The following is a 19,425-nucleotide window of genomic DNA, read 5'->3' on the forward strand; positions in this document are numbered from 1 at the left end:
TCGCTTACTTCCATTTACTTAAATGGGACTACTCTGAACAAGTTGGGTAGCACCCAAAGGGGAAGGGAAAAGATAAAAGGAAATGAATTTTTAGATTAATCATCTGTTACTTCTCTAAGACGAACGCCCAAGAACGATCCCAGCTCGGTCAGATCCCCGAGTTATTAGCCCCTGCCTTCTTTTATTTATTAAAGGTGACTTATTATTTTTGGGAAAAACGAGCGTCTTTCTGCCTTGCTTTGGATGCCTTCGCCTGATTTTTCCATGAGCTGAAAGCAGCAGCTTACAGAACCCTTAAGACCACGGGAGGAAAGCGGTGGGGGGGAATCTTTTTTTAAACCCCCCCTCCTTCTCTTCCCCCGCCTCCCTCATTTGCATTTCCCCCTCCATTCCCCGCCTCCTTTGCAGTGATGTCAGCCCCGGCGAGGACTTGCTGGCAGTGGTTGGGAAAGCGGAGTTCAGACGGCAGCAGCCGGAGCGCGGAGCGGATGCGGCCAGTACGTGGAGCAGCAGCAGTAGCAGCAGCAGCAACACGAATCGCGAGCCCCCGGGCGGGAGCGCTCCCGGAGTCTCCGGCTCGCCTTCGGGGGGAGTCCTGCGTAGACCAAGACAGCTCTTGGGGCAGACTGGCCACCTGAGCCCCGGGGAAAAGACTTCCCCTCTCCTGGGAGGGGGGGGACGGGATACCGTCTGGCCCTTAGCCGCCTCTTGTTCCGACCCCCTACATCACCAGCACCGCCGCCCCCCGCCGACCTCTCAGAGGGGCTCGGCACTCGAAAAGAAGGACGTTGTAAATCATCCCGGTGATTGCATAAAGCTGGAGGATTTCTTCCTTCCAAGTTGCAACGAATCTCTTCGTGCAAGTTCTTTTTTTTCCAGAAAAAAAGAAACCCAAACCAAGCCAGCCAGCAGCTTGCCAGACTTGGCCCCATCCTCTTCTTTCCAGCGTTCCTTTGGGTAGTTGAGAAGCCGGTGGGTACGCGGACTTCCCTTGCCTTCCCCGGTCTCTCACTTGCCCTACAGCAGCAAGCGTGTTTGAATAACTCTCAAGTTAGGATCTCTTCGTTTTGTCTCTGTCTCTTGTCTTTCCTCACGCTGTGGAAGAAGGGCACCCCCCTCCCAGCCACCCCCACCAGTCTCACTACTTCGTTTTTGATCTTACTGTTTTTCGTCCTAGACGATCTCCTCCGTGCCCGTACCCATGTAATAATTCATTCCAAGATTCTGAGAAGAACAAGGATTTTCCTTTTCTTTACCCACCTCATGGTGCGCTTTGGGTCTGACTTGAAGGCAACGGAAAGGAACGGCATGGCTGAGGAGCAGCTTTAGACGGAGATTCTCTTGCTCACACAAGGAATTCAAGGTAAGGCAGAGAAAGTGGGTGGTGCGTCTCGAGGAGAGCTGGGGAGAGACTTCGTCTAGGGAGAGCGCTGGCGGTCTACAAGCAAGCGCCTTCTCTCTATCTAGATTCTCCTTTCGCTTCCTTATCCTTCCACAGGCTGTAGATCTTTGCAATCTAGGTATGCAGCGCTGGTACACCCGTGGCTTAGATTTTTCAGGGGCGGGGGGTGGAAGAGAGAGAAGCCAAACTGTGTAGCTTCTGGGAGGAGGGGAACCCCCCTTCCGCAAACTGATATGTGATGTGATCCCTCCCGATCGCTGAAGATCGCACGGTCTTTCTCCTTCCCTTTTGCAATGCAAAGCCCATCGCGAGCAGTTCAGCTTTTAAGTGTCAGGGTGCAGAGTACTTAGTGAAGGGGGGGGGAGGGTCAGAGATGTGAATGGGGGAGGAAAAACATATGGAGTTTTTTATTGATGCAGTTTTAATCCTGTAATGGAGACTGCATTAGACGGGGGATTGCATTAAAAAAAACTGCTCTGTGTGTGACACACACACACACACACACACACACACACACACAGTAAGGGAAAGTAAAAAAAACAACAACACTCCACCGACCAGCGATGTGCTGGATTGTAAATGAAGTTCCCTGATTGAAGGATTTCCTTGAACTCTGGTGATGAGTTTAAAGTTACTGTGCATTTGGCACATTAGAATAAGATGTAGCACAGATCAGTGTTTGGGTGGGTTGGCAAATATACTGGTGATTTCCTTGAGTCCTTGAATGAGCGGGAGAAGAAATTTAACATTTCATATCTCTAATGTCTAGTTCCAGCTCCGCATGGACCTGGAAAGGAAAGACTTAGGGAGCACTAAGCTAAGCACGGCTTTCTCTTTCCTTAGCAGTATTGGGAGAAAGTGAGTAAGACAGGAATCAGATTATGGCTCCCTCCCCCTTCCTAGGTAGAAATTGGTCACAGTGTGGATCTTTAAAACCTGCTGGCTGCAGATGGAAATGTTGCAGTTTGGCTGCAGACCGGAGGGTCTCTCTTTTCCTGCATGCAAGCTTAGCATAGTAATAACTTGTAAGAAGTAGCTCTGAGGTCTGAGATGAGGAGCAGGGGAGGAGGCATTCGCTTCTGTATGATCATGAGAGGGGAGGGGGCGTGGACCATACGAATACAGCATTGCCTTAAAATAGCTTGAGTGCAAGCATTTTGTTAAGAAGGCAAAAAATAAAGAGCCTGTTGCCTTAGGCAAAGCCTGTGGCTTCCATCCTCATCTGATGTTTTTAAATAAAATAAAAAGCAGAGAATATTGATAATGCAGGAGTGTTGGCCCATCAAAAATGGAAGGTGCCCTCAGAGCATCTCTTAGGGTCTCTGAGCATGATGTGATGGTGAAGGCAATAATATCTGAACTTCCCGCTGTTGTAAATATGAAAATGCAGAAGATCCAAGCAGAACTCTTGCTGCAAATGAGCCAAGGTTATAAACGAATGAAAGGATGCAAGTAAATATTGGGCTGAAATAGGAGCAATCAATTGTTTAAAGTGGGGCTGGGAGAAGTATTGAGGCAATAAGTTACTTCCTCTGCCCAGTGAACTCTTACAAAAGGAATGATTTCCTCCATAAGTAACACCATAGATTTAAAAATCTAATTAGAACCTCGTGGAGTTTTTATTTTATTTTATCTGACAATGTTTCCCAGACTGGTAATGGAAAAGACAGATGAGTGACTTCTTCTGTCAGTGGAATTGGTGTGCAAGCTTGCAAGTTAAACAGAGTTCTTTATTGTGCAGAAAGTGTCCAGCAGAAACCTCTCCTGTAACATTGCCAACAGCTCTAGGATGGACTAAGTTTCTCTCTCTCTCTCACTCTCTCTCTCTCTCACACACACACACAGAGAGAGAGAGAGAGACTGACTTCAGTAAATATATTCAAATAAAGCTTTATTGGCTTGTCAGAAATGGTTTGTTTTCACATCTGAAATGTGAAAGGGAACTCGGGGTATGCCTTCATACTTGAATGCTTCCAAAACTGTAAATTTTGCATAAGATAAAGGTGAAAGCGAGAGAGGGAGGCATGAGTTTACATTATGCAGTACAGTACAGCACAGAAAAACCCCACTAAGCAAAAACTAAAAACAACCCCCCATGTTTTTTCATCTATATTGTGTGTGTGTGTATCTGTGTAGAAAAATTGGCATGTGGGTGTCAATTGCAAAGACGGGATCAGAATATCAATGACTTAAACCCTGGAGACGCAAGGGGTTAGCTTGATAAGCAAAAGGCAAGCTCTTTTGAAGAGTGAGCTGGCAGAGAGAGGTCTTTAAATTTCCAGGCATGTTCTACTTCAGCTGTGTCTGTAGTCAAATCTGAAAATAAAACTGAACATTACTTAAGTCAATGATTCTTGGGATATATATATATATATATATATATATATGGATGGTATGGCAGAATCAACTCTCTCTCATGGGTAGCAAGTAACGAGATGCTGCTGTTATTGTAAGATGTGTGAACGTTTTCTATTTAAATCCTCCTTCTGTCAAATTAAACAGTTAAGGTGCATATCTGTTGCTTTATTTCTTCCCTCAAGGTGGTTACCCATACAGATAACTGTTTGCATTTTAATTCCCCCACCCCATAAAGAAGTATTATTGCTTCATGGCTGTATAGCTCTTCCTTCTTTTTTTTTAAACATGACCATAGTTGCAGGATAATTTATATTCAGCATAGGACTGTCTGCTTGGTACAATTGGTTTTATACATCACAGCTCCTCAAAAAGGAAGATCAAAGATTTGGACCTGTAACACATTTGTATTCTGCATGGGCCTAGGCAACATTCTGTCGGTCTCTCACATAGTTAAGATTGTGTCCATCTCCTTCCGTTCTTTTTAGCACTCATTTGCTTAGTGGTTTATTATTTACCCATCCAAATTGTGCTTTGAGCTGTAACCAGAGCCTACTGATGCAGCCTGCATTATTTGTACATATTGCAGACTTTGTTTCTGATGGTGATCATCAGAAAGTGGTGAGAGTCTAAGGGCTGGAAGAAGCTGACCTTTTTTTATATAAAGAAAAAACAAACCTTCTGGTTTCTTTGAGTTCTAGATGACTGCTTGATTCATGTTATGGGCTTGATGAAGCTTTTCCTGGGACAGATAAGCATCACTGTTGGAAGGAAGGAATGTGTTGGGTTGGTTTTGGTTCACTCTGGGAATTGTAGGTGGTTTAACTTCTGATAGTGCACTTCAGTCTAAGTTAGGGTTGATATCCAAACAGAATGAAGCAACATTGTAGTATAAGGTAACAGACTTTTAGGAATTGGAAGCAGCAAAATATAAACCTGCATAGTTCAGTACTGGCATATAATGTGTGAATCTTGATGTGGAATGCTATAGAATGTGTTTCACCATTCCATTCCTTTGTTCACAAAGATATAGTTAAGGCAGCACATAAAATTAGTGAGGCTACCTAAATGGTGTGTTGGTTTTATGCAGAACGTTGTTTTCTCCAGTGAATTCAAAGGGTAGAGAATGTACTATGAGGACGTAGGCAAGCTTTTCTCTCTTCTGGTCTTGCATTCTCTTTGTTTTTGTAGCCTCAGACTGGTTGACCTCATATGTCTATGATTTGGTTCTAGGCATAATTATTCTCAGCTTAAGTCAACCTCATTGTATTTTGTGGGGGTTACTCCACAGTGAGTGCAATCTGAGAGCACTGCCTTGATGCGCTAAGAATGATAGCGAGTAATTTGCTCTGCAAGGTTATTGGGAAGAAGGAACACATAGACTTATGCATTCTACAAGTCCTAGTGAAATGTTGAGCGACAGGAAAACAATGAATTCCCCATTCCATATGTTTGACTTTCTGCCCATAAATGCCATTTCATAGCACTGTTGGAGCTCTGTATACATCCTGTACATGGAAAGTTCATGTGAAATGTTCTGTGGGAATTTTGCACATGACTCGAATTTTGAGCCATTGGGCTGCTTGCTGTTTGCCCTTGGCTTAAGCTTGATGGGATGAGCACATCCCTTGGTAGATGCTTGTCTGCTTCTAAGTAGTTCAGAGGCGGTGGTGTGCGAGCTACCTAGAAGTAGGGTCGTACAAGTCATAAGAGTCAGTTCTGTTATCTGTGTCCAAAAACTGGCACTATGTTCCTCTGAGCATAATACTACTCTGAGTCTACAGAAAATAAGAGGATGACGAAATCCCTGGTTTTGCAATTCTGAAAACACTTGCCCTTGATAGGACACATGTCCTTGGGAAGAAGGTGGTTCTCTGTGTTTAATGTTGACCTGCTCTCTCAGAACTCCAACATCCTTTAGCTCATTTGAAAGTCTCATTGATGTTGAGTTAGCAGGGTCAGGATTCTTGCCCTGGAGGTTCTTCCTACCTTGAAGCAAATGTGGTGCAGAAGCACCCTGCTGTCTGCAGCCTCATCTTGCTTGGGAGCAAGTCCTGGTGATGTCACTGGTCTATATCCCTGAGCAATTGTGTAGAGTGCTGCGCTGCAGCCATTTTGTTGCCTACAGTGGCCAAGTGTGTGAAACTGAACTTTAACACAGGCTTCTCCTGAAGGCTGATGCTCTAGGCAGAAATAAGTGCTTAGACATGGGAATGAAGGGATGAAATAAGGAGCGGGGGGGAAAAAAAGTAAATTGGAAGGGTGCATTCCATTATCCTACGGGGTTTGCAAAGGGACTTTCTGCATTTCATTATTCCAAATAGTTTGAAAGTCAATCTCTTTCAATTATTGTCTGAGTTTAGTAGAGTGACTTGACAGAAATTGTATAACATGCTATTACCTTTCTCTGCTTGCAAAATCCCTGTTAGAAGATTTTAAACTTCACTTCTAACTCTTCCTTTTGTGTTGTGGATGGAATAAAAGTGGCCTCTGTAGAATATCAATTTATCACCAGCAGCAGATATGTTACTTATTTTAAAACCTTATTTCCCTCATTTGCTTTTTTAAAAAACAAAACAAAACACCAAACCCAACACTTTATAGCACTGATCCACACCCCCTTGCTCTTTGCAAGTGCAGATAAAGAAAAGGTGTATCAGATACATTTATGTTTCAGTGGGTGAATGGCATTTGGAAAGCACATAACTAGATATTTCAATAGAACCAGATCTTTTAAAAAAAGCTGTTTGGGGTCTTATTTCAAGGCCTCCTGCCAAGTCATCCCAAATCGCCCCCAATTATATAAACCTTTCAAAATCTTCTGCATTGCATTACTGGGGAGTGGGTTATGGCTTGCTGATAGATCCCGTGCAGAAGAACTGAGAGTCATACCCAGAATCTTCAGGTAGGACTAGAAAAGACTCTTTTGAAGCACTGGACAGCCATTTCCAGTTAGTGTAGACAGTTCTGGGCTAGATGGATCAATGTGCTGACCCAACATAAGATAGCTTCCTACGTCTCTGAATGCACAATCCCAAACTCAGTGAACGGCCTCAGACATCCTTTTGATTGTTCATTCATGATTTGTGCTTGTGATAGTACAGTATTGTGGTGATTACGTGCAATCTCATTTTCAACACTGTTTGCAGCGCCGAAGATTTGAGGTGGACATAGTGATTTGTTTCCACAAACAAACCATGCATATCCTATAACTTGCCGCTGTAATCCTGCAACTTTTTATTTCACAAATGTTCTGGTTTATTTGTGTGTTTTGTGTGGGTTGTTTTCCTTTTTTCCTTTTTGTTTGCCCCGCTGTTGTGACACCGCAGTGCAAGAGTGATGTGGGGGAAGAATCACAGAACAACGAATGATGTGTGCATTAGTGGTGCCTATCCACCACTAATGCACTACTTTTGCACCAATTACATGTTGGAGAAGGCACCTCCAAAACCCACCAGACTGAAGGGGACCTTTGGGGCAATTTCAAAGGCCTAACTGGGCATTCTGGATACATCATAGATTTTGAATACATCATAGATAAGGGTGTGTAGAACTTGAACAAGGCATAATATGTTGCCTTATAACTGTATTTGGTTGAGTTTCCTTAAATGTCTGGCCTGAAGAAGATCTTGGTTTTGCTTCAGGTAAAATTATTGTGACAGCTACGTAACTGTGGTTTTGCTTTATAAGTATTGCAAGCTTCAGCTCGCGTTTATTCTGAGACGGTATGCTCTAGTTAGTGCTGGAAGCTGGACTCGAGTGAGCAAAGGCTGCACAATTTAGCTCTCCTTACAGCAAGCTACATGGAACCTTTTGCTAAAGAGGGGTGGGTGTGGGTGTGTGACTTTTTAATTAAGGCCTAGCTTCCACACCACTCATTTATTTATAAATCTTTTTTAATGCAATGTGCAGTTATCTCTGTGGAATTTAATTTCAATTGAAGGTGTCACAGAAGGAGGAACAGGAAGCCAGAGCAGAATTTTACTCTATCGTTGATAAGATAGTCAGTGAGCAAAATGGAGGTTTAAGATATGGAAAGCAGGAGCCACAGTTAGCCTGGTTGAGTTGGCAAAGAGTGGTCTGTAGGTACCTGCAGTTCACATTCTCTTTCCATATAACCCCCTTCTTCTTTATCCTACTTCCATCCTTGACTGGTCCACTACACCAGCAGTAATGGCAACGCCAGAAGAGAACCAGTGTGGTGTACTAGGAAAGCAAATATCTGAGTAACAAGTGTGGGTCTGTTTACTTTCATGTATGTGACAAAATGTATACTGTTTAATAAATATACTTATTGCGTGTCGAGGTCCCCAGGTCCACCCCAATAACTCACACATCACACAGAAATTTTTGTTTAAGATTTTTGGCATAATTTTGGCCACAACTTTATTAAAATACAAATTTGTGAGTGGTTGCGTAGGCATTGGTTGCAAGTATCTGCCCCCACCATGGGGGACAGACTGACATTCCGCACGATGCGAAAGTCACAATGGGGGAATACACTTGGGGGTTACGCGGAGCAGGGAACCTGCCCTCAACCCAAATGCAACCAGGAGCTCATTGCCATGGCCCGAGCCCCCTTGACAAAGTGGACAAGCAATAGTTAGCTCCCAATTCCTTTAACGGAATCCCTTGCAGCAGCACCATTAGAGGGGCAGGCACAGCCAATCCATGCCCCTCAACCAGCCAAACCATAAACCAATGCCTAACCGCGAACGTTACAAGTTGTGACAATTTGCTACGCAGTAGGCAAAAACCAAATGGCCCCAGCCAATCAGCCAGATGGACAAAATTCCTACCAGGCCCCCGCTCCAAAGCAGACGACCCCATGACAGGCATAGCAAGGTCAAAGCGAACAAACCTATTCTAGGGAGGGAGGGACGGGCGAAAAGAGGAAGCCCTAGCCTCGTGCAAGGAGTTTTACTATTTCTGGCTGTCAATCAATAAATGGCAACATTAACTTCTTCCCAACAACAAGGGAAGCCCCAATCGCATCAGTGGCCAATGATCAATTAGCCCGCCCCCCAACTTTGGAGTGTCCTGGCGGCCCCCACCGCAACACGTGCTCTCCATGAAGGAGAACACGCTTTACACAACTGTTCTCTCTCTCTCTCTCTCTCTCTCTCTCTCTCTTTGTGTGTGTGTGTTTTTAAAAAAAACTTTTGCTTTGTGGCCCTATTCAATTTTCATGTGCATCCTAATCAGGTTCTGATAGTTTTGAACAAATATCGCTATTGCAGGGCATCAAGTGGTATAATTCTAACTGTTTCAAAATTTCAGATTGCTATGCCGAAATGCATACTGCAGTTTGTCCTCCGCCCTCATTGATTCTGAGTTCTTTTGGACTGATGCAGTGGGAAAATTTTATATTTCTACTACTAGCAGCATCTCTCAAAATCAGGCAGTACTTCTCTAAGCAAAGGATGGCTTTATTTTATTTATTGAATAAGTTCAAGGGAAAAGTTTGAGGTGCTGGTATAGAGCCATATACATCTTGGAAACAAGATACCTGAAAGATCGCCCCTTATATACCCGAACAATCCTGCGGGTGAGGGCTTCCTGTATATACCATCTTATCAGGAGGTCTATTCTGCACAATGTTGGCTCAGGACTTTAACTGTTGTGGCTCCTATCATTTGAAATTCCCTCTCATCAAATATAGTACAGTCTCTTGGGTTTTTTGGTAGCATAATAATAATAATAATAATAATAATAATAATAATAATAATAATAATAATAATATTTGTACCCCACCCATCTGGCTGGGTTTCCCCAGTCACTCTGGGCGGCTTTCAACAAAGATTAAAATACATTAAAATGTCACACAATAAAAACTTCCCTAAACAGGCCTTCCTTTCCCAACAAGCCTTTTAAGTAGAACGCTTTCCCAGTCTGCCTCTATATCGGGACTGTTTTTAGATGCTTTGTCATTTGTTTGTTTGCCACCCTGCGCTTCTTTGGGAGGAAGAGTCGTGATATAAATTTGATAATGAAATAATACAGCAAGGTAGCATACAACTTACAAGATCACAGTAAGGATAATTAAATTATCTCTGTATCACAGAGGACTTGCCACGAGAACTTGCGGTAATGGATTCAAGATGCTCTATATGATCAGGCTGGTCAATGTAATTCGCTGGCTTGCAAATGGCATGCATTGGTTCCATTTGCACTGTCTTAATGTGTGCTTTAAATGACTCTTTTGGATCCCAGGATGAGCAGGGCTGACCCTCATTTTATTTAGAGTATGCTGAGATACTTCCATGAGTCATTGTGTGCTTCTTGCTGCTCATGGTGCATCAAAATGCTTTGGGCTTTGGTGCCCCATGCTGGAAACCTTTAAGGTTTCTAGCTTACAAGCCACAGTCAGACAGTGGTGGAAGTCTTTAAGCAAGGGGTGGGTGATGCATACCAGCAAACCTGCAGATAGAACTGTATTGGTACCCACATTTGTATGCAGTTGGGTCACTTGCAATGCTCTGCTGTGATGATGTACAAAACTGTTGTTCTCGCTTTTGTTTTATTTACTGTTCAGCACACTAGCCTAGAGTCTGCCAGGTTGCAACTCAGAGATGCCTCCTGTTTCTCTAACAACGAAGAGCTTTGTGATTCCTAAGAAGCTCCGCAATTGTCACCTGGCTCCACAAACAGGAGGTTCTTGAAAAATTCCTCTGGGAATTGAATAGCTTTTACTGTGAGTCCTAAAGGCATTTTGCTTAAAGGCATTTTGTATGTTTTGCTGCAAACGTTTATGACAACAGACTAATAGGGCTTACTTCATAACCAAAAAAACAACAACATTTGAATGGTTTCTTAATGTTGATGCAGTATACATCTCCATGCCCCAAGTCCTATCACTCCCTCTTCCTTGTGCTGTGGCAAATAGGGCTTACCCACAAAAACACAAAATGCACCTGTATGGAAGGACTTCAGTTTCTTAACCAATTTCTGTGTACCGTAAACCCACAGCTTGTGCCCACTTTACTTATTCAATCACAACCTTGTACTCCCTCTCTCCTTTTATTTATTTCCCCTTCACCCATGCACTGAGAGGGTTTTCCTCATTTACCTGGCTCTGGGAAGCTCTGGGAGGGCTCTAAGGCATTCTTCCCAAAGCCCAGTGCTTAGACAGCTGCCAGAGCCCTCCCACTTCCTTCCCAATGCCCTGCACCTCACCCACCTTTAGGAAGTGGGTGGGATGCTGTTGGAGCCCAAGTGGCTCCTTCCTGAAGCCCAGTGAAGGACCCTTCCCAAAGCTGGACACTTTGCTTACCCAGCTTTGGGAATGTGGTGGTAGGGATTTGGGACCATGCCACAGTCCTCTTGCATCCCTGGGGCAGCCATATCGTGACTCCTTCCCAAAGCCCTGCACCTTACTTACACTCACAACAAAACCAAAAAGCACCTGTATGGAAAATAAGCCCACAACTTAGGCACATTTTGCTTAATGCAATCACAAACTTAGACAGATGGAGGGGAGAATGAATGAATGAATGAATGAATAAACAAACGGAGAGCTGGTGAAACTCAGCACTCTCTGTTGTTTACCCCCCACACCCCCAGCAGGTTTTCCTTACTTACCTGGCATTGGGCTTTGGGAAGGTGACGGGAAGGCTCTGGGACGCTGTCAGAGCCCTGCACTTCCCTCCCAAATCCAGCACTCCTTCCCAAAGCCTGGTGCCAGGACACTGCCAGAACCCTCCTATCTCCTTCCCAAAGCCTGCTGTCAGAGATCTTTTTTTCCTTCAGAGAGTGGGGAACCTCACTTATCTGCCTTGGGAAAGGCTGCTGGGATGGTGTAGGAGCCCAAACACTTCCTCAAAGCCACACCTCATTCCCAAAGCACCTCATTCCCAAAGCGTTGCATTGGGCCAGGGAGCCCGAGCATCTAGGATGGTGGAGCATAAATACGTCCTTCCCAAATCCTGGCATCTCATTTCCCCAGCCTTGCACCTGCTTCCCAAAGCTTCACACCTTCCTTGCTTAGCTTTGGGAAAGTGCCATTCAGAATTCTCTGAATGAGGATTCAGAGCCTTTGCACCTCTTTTCCAAACATTTGCCTGACATTTCCCTTTCCCAGTTTTGGAAAGACAGTGTTTCTTTTCCAAAACCCTGAGCCCTTGCACCTCCTTCCCAAAGGCCTGAGGCACGACCCTGTTGGAGCCAGAGAGCTCACACCTCCTTCCCAAAGCTTGGCACCTCTCTGGTGCAGCAGCCTCAGCCCTTACACCTCATTTCCAGAGCCCAGTGCCCAATACAATGTCAGAGCCCTTTTACCTTTTCTTCATGAGGCTGCCGCAAGGCGGCAGAAGGGCTCTAGAAAGCTGCTAGAGCCAGCGCCAGGACACGACAGCCCTCACATCTTTACATCTCTTTCCCAAAGCCTGCCATCTCACTTACCCGCTTTGGAAAGGCAGCAACTTCAGCTTTGGGTGGCTCGCTTCCCTGACTTTATGAAGGCAGCAGGACAGCTCTGGAATGTTGCTGGAGTCAAAGCACTGGCAGACCTTGGGGGCTCAAATTTCAGTAGTACCCTATGCAGGGCCAAAATTCAGTGCCCCCCTGCTTCCCAGTCTCTTGCACTGCCAAGCCCTAGTGGCTCCTTTACAAAACCTGGCACTTCACTCCCCTGGTTTGGGAAGGTGGTGTGAGAGTGAGATTTTACTAGAGCCTTTGCATCTCCTTCCCGAAACCCAGCACCACTGGGTCCTGGCTGGAGCCCTGGCAGTTTCTTCCCAAAGTTCCATGTCTCACCAGATTTGGGGTTGGGGAGGGATAAAACTTTCTCCAATGCTTCTGAGTTGGAATAAATTAAAATACACTTTAGTTTATATTTTTTGTTTAAATTGTGGAGATGTGCAAAAGGTAGAATGGGGAGGAGAATGAAAGGAGAACTTTCTTGCATGTACTGAAATGTCATCTTATGACTTATGGTTCTCACTTGAAATTTCAATTTATTATGCTGCAGTCTATTGAAAACAATTTGGGACTTCCATTCCACTTTTACCTTGATGCAGAGTTTTCTCTCTGTCTCTTCCATCCACTGCAAGTATATATAAATGCATGCCTGATAAGCTGGAGATGTGAAGACTGAAAGGGGGGGAAAGGAGCAGTGCATTTAATGGAGTAATTGCTTTTACTCTGTCAGTCATTTAAGTGACTCCAGGAATATTTATTTGGCGGTTGGTTTTAAGTGAGGTTGCTTTATAAGGAAGTACAGCAATAGCGTTAATATAATGAAACCATTTCCTTAAAGACTGCAGGACTCCTTTTTCTTCCCTGCCTCCATTTTTCTTCTGCTTTGACAACCTTGGATCTCTTAGATTTCTCTGGTGGAAATTTTTTTGAGGTGCTTTCCTTTAGATCTGGCCCTCATAAAAAAAAAAAATGATTAGAATACAAATGTACTTATGTTAAAACATATGAAGAAATTGATACCCCCCCCCCCGCTGTAAATAGATGAGAAGGGGAAAGGAAGGAAGAATGAAATGTAAAAGGAGAAATAGCTGGCTGTATGGTTCACGTCAGTCATTGTTCTGATTTAGCATTGATTCGGTTGCTGCTTGGCTGGGACTCAGCAGCCTGGAACTGCTGTGGTGAGGTGACTATATCAACTGTTCTCTCTGACTGGTCCTACTGGAATAAAAAGCCTCCTGGGGAAACTGAGGTCCTTTCCGGTGTCCTTTATATTGTGCATTCATGATGATTAGTGCTATGCTGATATCAGAGAGGTTATGCATGATTCTGCTTTCAATACTCTTTGCGTCTGTAAAACGTTGTGAGGTGCACATAATTGCTTCATTTTCTATCAGTGCATGTTTTGGCTTCCTGATGAAATCCTGTAGCTCTTCCTTCCACAAGAGTTCTTGCTCTTGTTCTTGTATTGGTCCCATTTCTGTTTTTTGTTATAGTGCAAATCTGTCCCTCCCAGATGGCAATAAAACGCTGACACTGGGGAAGCACTACAGACTCAACAAGAAATCAGAATGATGTGTGGATTACCCAGTGCATCACTAATGCACAATTATCACATCAATGACATATTGTAGAACACACTCACCCCCCCCCAAAAAAAGAACAACAACCTGCCAGCGTGGAAGGACCTTCTGTTTCTTAACTGCTTTCTGTATATGCTAAACCCACAACTTGCACTCACTTTACGTTACACAATCACAACTTTATGCAGGTGGGTGGGAGAGAAACCTGTACACTGAGCAGGTTTTCCTCATCTACTGGGCTCCTCACTTTTACCTAGATTTGGGAAGGTGGCAGGAGGGCTTTGGCAGCATTCCAGGATGCTAGGACACTGCCAGCAGGGACAGTTTAGGGTACTGAGACATGTTAGGCTGCAGGGGGCACTGCAACAATGATGCAGAATGGAGAGGTGGGGGGGGGGGGATGCCAAGCCTTCCTGCCTCCTTCTCAAAGGCACTGGCTTTGTTTACCTGAATTTAGGAAGGTAGCGGGAGAGCTCTAGGCCCAAGCACCTCTTTCCCAAAGCTGGGATGCTGCTGGCTTTGGGAAGACAGCATGAAGGCTCTGGCAGCATATGGGCTCCTACAGCCCTCCCACCACCTTCCTAAAGCCTGGTAAGCATGGTGTGGCTCCTTCCGTACTGGCCTCATGGTAGAAGGTGGGGGGGCTCTGTCCCCCCTCAAATTCCTGTAAGGAGGTGCAGTCTCATTTACCAGAGTCTGGAAACGCCGCTCCCCCCAAGCCTGTATGTATGAGACCCAAGCCTAGCTTCTGACATTTCTTTCTGGCATTTCCAGTTAACATAATTATTATGCAGTGCCCCCCCCCCCAAATTATAAAAAAATCCTGCCCAAGTTTCTGGAGAGCTGCTGCCAGTTAGAATAGACAGACTATCTGTTAGTCAGTATTGGGTGAGATAGACTTCGTATGAGGCAGTGTCATGCGTTCATTCATGTATCTTTTCTCTGTGGATTCCTTGTGTTTTGCCCGTCTCATATTCTCAGGAGGCTTTGTAAACTGGGAGATAATTGAACTAATTTTAGGCTCTTCCCTTCATCTTTTCAGTCCTCATATGGTTTCTTGCCTGAACTAATTTCCATTTCATGTAAGTTTCATATATGCTCTTTCATAGGCCTATTGCATTCTCGGGTGTGTGTATATGTGTGTGTGTGTGAGAGAGAGAGAGAGAGAGAGAGCACATTTTTTTTAACTGAATGAAAAAATAAATGGTACACATCTCTCAAACACTTTGTATGTGTATAAGAATTTGCGTGTGCATTTTTAAAAACCTAAATTGCACCGCAACATAGAGGTAGATGTGCATCATCCAAGAAGAGACACACAATCCTTTGAATTACAGCCCTCATTCTGATCCCAGACTGGAGAGTTAGGTTAGTTTTTTCAAAATACCGTCTGAGAGAAAGTCTTCTTTTGTCTTTTAGCAAGAACATACAGTAATCAGAAAGCAACACATTGCTTCTCTAAGTAAAAACTGAAATACTGAATCAGACAAGCATGCCCTCTGAAGCTTCTAGGAATTTGAATGCAGGTTTCTTAGCCTTGCATTCAGTACGTTTCTGAGCACAATTCAAAGTGTTGGTGCTGACCTTTAAAGCCCTAAACGGCATTGGCCCATTATACCTGAAGGAGCGTCCCCACCCCCATTGTTTGGCCCGGACACCAAGGGCCAGCTCCAAGGGCCTTCTGGCAGTTCACTCATTGTGAGAAGTGAGGTTACAGGGAACCAGACAGAGGGCTTTCTCAGTAGTGGCACCCGCCCTGTGGAACGCCCTCCCTTCAGATGTCAAGGAAATAAGCAACTATCCTACTTTTAGAGGACATCTGAAGGCAGCCCTGTTTAGGGAAGTTTTTAGTGTTTAATGCTGTATTGTGTTTTTAATATTCGAATGGGAGCCTCCCAAAGTGGCTGGGGAAACCCAGCCAGATGGGCAGGGAAAATTACATTATTATATTATTGTGTTTAATTTAGGGGAAAGTGCTGCTGCTATCAGAGCATCACTTTATTTGTACACCGTCTTTCCATAGTTAAAACACCATGCTAAAGGCAGCTTACAACATAAAAAGATTTACATAATTGCAAACATAGCAAAAGTAGTCATAAGCAATAAATAAAACACATCAAAGAGTACACAACCAAATGGAACAATTTCCACATACAGTGGTACCTCAGGTTAAGTACTTAATTCGTTTTGGAGGTCCGTTCTTAATCTGAAACTGTTCTTAACCTGAAGCACCACTTTAGCTAATGGGGCCTCCTGCTGCTGCCGCGCCGCCGGAGCCTGATTTCTGTTCTTATACTGAAGCAAAGTTCTTAACCTGAAGCACTATTTCTGGGTTAGTGGAGTGTGTAACCTGAAGCGTATGTGACCTGAAGTGTATGTAACCTGAGGTACCATTGTAAATCATAGGATCTAAAATTAAAGGTGCAAAAAATAATAATATCAACATTAGCAACAAAACCCCCTGAACTATATCCCAGCCCAAGAACCTGTTTGATTGGATTTCAGTAACTCTTTTCTTATTATCTTATTTACAAACTTGTTTATACACTGCCTTTTAGAATACCCAAAAGGACTTGCAGTGTCATGAAAACACAATACATGCAAGCAGTCTTAAACGAATGGTGGCGGCAGCATTAACAATCATTACACATAGGTCAATTAAATAATTAAAAAGTCCAGTATAAAATTACAACAAAGCTATGCATTCTAAATTAGTTCCCTAGTAGTAAATGATCTGATCTATTATTGTTTTAAATGTTGTGGGCTTTTTTTTTTTTTTTTTTTTGCGAAATTATTTTAAATATGCAATTAGTTTACCCCTCCTTAGTTTCTTCTCCCTCCTACAATGAAATATGTTAACCCCACTTTTCAGTGATAAAAACACAAACATACCTGAGTGCGGTAGATGATGTGAGGGATCCGTGCAGCCAGGAAGAGAAATAACTTCATTCAGGATCAAAGAGAGGGTTAGGATTGGGAGGCTGATGAGCTGATATGCATCTAGGGAACCAAAGGGCAGGTGTGGCAAAGGAAAGATGTAGCCCAGGAGTGGGATATAGGAGAGCTTTGTGCTGTTGATGGGGTGGGGCAGCAATGTATATTCACACAAAAAAGCCAGGCAGAACTTTTGGCTGCATGTGTCTCGCTTGTACACAATTGTTGCAGCTTGTCCTGAGCTTGCGAGTTAAGCTTGGGAAGCATCAAAATAAATGCACAACCCTGTGAACAGTTTCCCATCTGTACATTTATCTTAATTTGTTCTTCCAGTGAGCTTGGAAGAAGTAGAAAGCATCAGCAGCAACTTGCAGCCCTTTCTTTCCAGCCATCCCCATTCTGCCATTTCTAATTTCTCTGGCTCGCTGGATTTCTTGTTTGTCAAGATTCCCTTTGAGTTGGGCAACGAATTCCTCACACTTTGGCCAAGAGATACCACCTGGCAACAGTTAATTAGAGGCAGGCTTCTGTTCTCGTGGTGACTCTGCTTTGTATATTGATGAAGGCTTTTGTGAAAAGCAAGAGGACTCAAAGACCTGCATCATGCCAGTTCTAAATAGATTAGCAGTTATGGATCCCCTCCCCGCCACACTGCCACACCCCTGTATGGTGGCCTGTAAAATGTACATGGCAGTGTCTCCAATCTGATGCTTCTGCAAGGCTGCTCCTATTCTGCTCCTAGTTTGGGTTGTATTATACAGTGGTACCTCGGGTTAAGAACTTAATTCGTTCCGGAGGTCTGTTCTTCACCTGAAACTGTTCTTAACCTTTATACCACTTTAGCTAATGGGGCCTCCTGCTGCCGCCGTGCCACCGGAGCACGATTTCTGTTCTCATCCTGAAGCAAAGTTCTTAACCCGAGGTACTATTTCTGAGTTAGCGGAGTCTGTAACCTGAAGCATCTGTAACCTGAGGTACCACTGTACTAGTTATCAATGCTGCCTGCCTTGTTGTCGTTTGTTTTTAATGAAGCATGTGCCAAATTGTTTTTTGTCCTGTTCCCATAACACCAGACTCCAGGTTTTTTCTGGAAGCATAAATGAAATCACTCCTGAAATTAGTGCCCATACATTCAAAAACTGATATCCTAATGTTATCTAGGTGAACTTTACACGTAGTGTTGTTGATTGATAGAAGTACTGTTTTATATAACACCTCACCCGCCCCCACCCGCCCCGAATGGACAATTTATATACTGCTATTTGCACAAGTCAGACAATATATAACAAATCTCTAAATTTGAGTAACGGGGGTCTCTCTTCAAAATGCCCATTGGAAAATGTGTGTCTTAACCAGCCACTGACAAGAGTTGGGACCAACTGCCCCTCAATTTGGAGGGAATTCATTAAGGTGTGGCCATGTGATGTTATTGGTAACCTTAACTTGCAAATTTGAAGGGAACTGGGATAGAAAAAAGCTTAAAAGCAAGGTTTGTTGAATTGGCTTTTCTAGTGGACACCTTCCACTTCACAAACTGTGATTCTATTAAAGTACCATATCTATATTTGAAAGGTTAGCGTGGTTAAATTTCTGCAGAAAATTTAAATGTGTAATTCAGAGACATTCTATTTTTTTTTAAATGCATTTATATCTATCTATCTGAAACATACAATCACACAAAAAGCAGCACAGAACTAGCCTTTTCATTAAAAGCAGTCAGTTCCCAAAAGCCTGTTGAAACAAGAAAGTCTTTACCTGCTGGCAGAAGTACAACAAGGAGGGAGCCAGTCCAGCTTTTCCATGGAGGAAGTTCCAGAGTCTGGGAGCAACCACCGAGAAGGCCTTCTCCCATATGCCTACCAAGGGTGGCTGCGAGGGTGGCAGGACCAGGAGAAGGTCCTTCCCCAGACATCCCCAAACAGAAACAGGTTCATATGAGGGAATATGGGCATTCAGATAGCTTGGACCCAAGCCAAATAGGGCTTCATAGCTCATAACCGGCACTATGAATTATGTCTGGAAACAGACTGGCAACCAGTGAATGTTCCCTGTAACCAGCTCTCTGGTCAACAATCTGGCTGCAGCTCTTTTCAAAGGCAGTCCCATGTAGAGCAGAAATAAATAAATAAATAAATAAAAATAACCGCAGACAACTGTCAAGTACACAATGGACAGCCGTCCTACCAGCTGAAGTTGTCATGTGGTGTTCAGGAAAGATGAAGACCAAGGAAGGTTGCAGAGTCTAGACCACTGGGGAGATGAGTTGTAAAAGGATAGAAAGGTCACTTGCAGACACCATTTGGCCACCTTGAAAATAAAGTAAGCACACCAAAAACTGCACCCGACACATGAGAATTTCACAGAAAGTCTGTCTCCTCTTTGATAAACCTTCAAGAGCAGTTTATTTTCTCATTAACTGATGGAGAATGGGGGGCAGCAAGGAGGAAAGGTATGAGAAACTTTCAGCACAGTACTAATTCTACAAAATTCCAGCCACTCTGGAAACTGGCAAATGTATCGAAAATCAGCTATGATTCTGTTGGATAGGTTTTTCAACAAGGGAGTTTTCAGTGTTCTCATGCTGCTACAGGGATTCTCCTGCAACTTGCAATATCATGCTGCTTTCAAAAGCATGTGCATACACAAATGTGATTTCACACTGTGAATGCTGCAGAACTCGTGCTGCAGTGTGGCTTGAGCGAGATGTGCTTTGCACACGGACACAGTTGCTATGTT

General features: G+C 43.8%; 1 protein-coding gene across 3 annotated transcripts in view; it reads left to right on the forward strand.

Moving 5' to 3' along the window:
* Positions 1 to 429: 429 nt before the first annotated feature.
* Positions 430 to 19,425, forward strand: part of PCDH11X (protocadherin 11 X-linked) — a 777,747-nt gene continuing 758,751 nt past the window's right edge. For 2 of the 3 annotated variants that reach the window (XM_081847880.1, XM_081847881.1), the window contains exon 1: positions 431 to 1,363. The gene's annotated coding sequence lies outside the window, so the exon portion shown is untranslated. Of the gene's footprint in view, positions 1,364 to 19,425 lie in introns of all 3 variants that reach the window. The other variant, XM_081847878.1, reaches the window with a different exon arrangement.

This window comes from Podarcis erhardii (genome assembly GCF_964252035.2).
Source record: "Podarcis erhardii genome assembly, chromosome: Z".
Taxonomy (NCBI): Eukaryota; Metazoa; Chordata; class Lepidosauria; order Squamata; family Lacertidae; genus Podarcis; species Podarcis erhardii.